Here is a 2,512-nt window from a genome sequence, read left to right as displayed (position 1 = left end):
CGAAATTGGTGAGTGAAATTTTAAAACAGCGGGTGAAAAAGAGAGAATTTTTTTGACTCTGTACTATAGAAAAAGTGTGCTAAATAAATTTCGGTCATGATCTCCTCTAAATCATAAAAGATTTTTTTGATTTATAAAATCAAATATTAATTTATCAAGTTTATAATATTCATCTTGTTTCGTCTTCAATTATCCAGCTTTCAACATAATCAATAGTAATCAGCCGCTCCGTCACCGTTTTGTCACGCACTCAATATGACCTTATATATTCAAATAATAGTTAGATAATTACGAAAAAGCTAATGAATATTTCTTTGTTTTAACTAACACTTCCGTTTAAAACTAGTGTGGGGTAGAAATGAACATTAGTTCTTGAAAAAAATTACATGTTGGGGAGATTTCTTCCGTTTAAAACTAGTGTGGGGTAGAAATGAACATTAGTTCTTGAAAAAAATTACATGTTAGGGAGATTTTTTCCGTTTAAAACTAGTGTGGGGTAGAAATGAACATTAGTTCTTGAAAAAAAATTACATGTTGGGGAGATTTCTTCTGTTTAAAACTAGTGTGGGGTAGAAATGAACATTAGTTCTTGAAAAAAATTACATGTTGGGGAGATTTCGAATAAATTATATCATTATTTGTTTCAATTTCACTTGTATATTTTAGATTTTTAAAGACCGTGTTTATATGTTGTGGTGTGTAACATCAAAATTATTATCAATAAAGGAAAGTGATCGAGCAGTACACACACACACATAAAATATCTCCTTGAATATAACTTTTTCTCTAATGTTCGGATCTTTACGTAGCAATTTAACAATTTTAATGATTCGAAGAATGGTCTTCAAATGTGCTATTAATAAGCATTAATTAAAATACTAACTCTGGCACAAATACGTTCTCTGTTGGAATAAACGTACCTTTTTAACGTGTTTTAATCTAAGTTCTATACATTGTTATCTTTACAAATATTAAGTGTTGAAAGAAACATTTCGAGTAAAGCATTATATTATGGAACTAACGACCTTTAGATAACATTTAAAATTATCTTATACATTATAAAAACTTTAACAGTAACCAATAAACCTTTAATAGTAAGTTTAATAGTAAAAACTTTAATAGTAAGCTGAATGCACAGCACAGCTGTATTTAAATATTCCAATTCTTCAAAATCTCCTCCAATCCTAACACCTTAATTAGTTGTAAACAATATATTAACCAAATTATACAATATATTAACCAAACTATACAATATATTAACCAAATTTATTTTATCAGTCTAGCTGCTGCCCGCGCGGAATTATTTCGATTTTAACTATTTTCAAGTCAATGCTATGTATTGAATTTTTAGTAATAATTTGAAATCAGTTCAGCAGCCATCAAATCACACGAATCACCTTAAATATGAGTTCGGATTATTTCAGCATAGTAGGCAACAGAAGCATATTTCCATAAAAAATTCATCATAATAAATATAAAAAAAATTCACCATAGTGCTGTACTACTTCCTTCCGCACCTCTCGAGCCTTACCTTGTGTATCGTGTGTGATATTGTTCAAAAACGGGAATGTACGTCATTAATTGGTATGATAGTTTGGTGAGAATCGGTTGCTTGTATTATATTCTGCATTTTTAATTAAGTCCGAAGATAATGAAAAAGGAGAAATGCGAAATTTAAACATTACTTTAATAAAAATTTAACAACAAAATTAAAAACACCCAAGATTAATCGAGCACGTAAAAACTGAAGAAAAGACGTAAAGCAAATCACGAAAAGAGAAAAGAACAAAGTTTTACGATGGTACATCACATTTCATTTCTTGAAGTTCAGTTCATTAAGGAGATTACAAAAATACATTGAGGGTACTTTGAAGTTTTCAGGTTCGCCACAGCATGAACTTCGCTACTTGAATCAAGTGCGCTGATTACACCACAATAGTATGCAGCACCATAGCACCGTTTATGGTTAAAAATTCTACTGCCATTTTTGAAAATTATCAAAAAAATAGTAACTAACTTTATCTTTATCTTATATTATAATACGAGGAATGGTTGCCAAGTCGAAAATCGCCCCAGAATTAATAAACTCCGGTAAACTTGGGGGTCTGGGGTTTTTGGCCACGAGGAATCGATTGGCGCCGGTTTTGAAGCGCTACGGTCGAGCAGTTCGGAGTTACAGAACCGAAGTCGAAAATCGCCCCAGAATTAATAAACTCCGGTAAACTTGGGGGTCTGGGGTTTTTGGCCACGAGGAATCGATTGGCGCCGGTTTTGAAGCGCTACGGTCGAGCAGTTCGGAGTTACAGATAGGATATTTTCAAACTTTATTAGTTCGCCATAATGGCTATAGATACTTTTCTCCACTCTTATAAATGTATGCTAATGCGAACCTTACAATTGAAATATTAATTTTCGACAACTTAAACCAATAATATACGAAGGAATTAATAATTTAATTGTAAGGTTCGCATTAGTTTACATTTATCAAAGTGGAGAAAAGTTTAACTTTTGT

This window comes from Parasteatoda tepidariorum, chromosome 10, assembly GCF_043381705.1.
Source record: "Parasteatoda tepidariorum isolate YZ-2023 chromosome 10, CAS_Ptep_4.0, whole genome shotgun sequence".
NCBI lineage: Eukaryota > Metazoa > Arthropoda > Arachnida > Araneae > Theridiidae > Parasteatoda > Parasteatoda tepidariorum.
Note: the sequence above shows the minus strand (reverse complement) of the source record.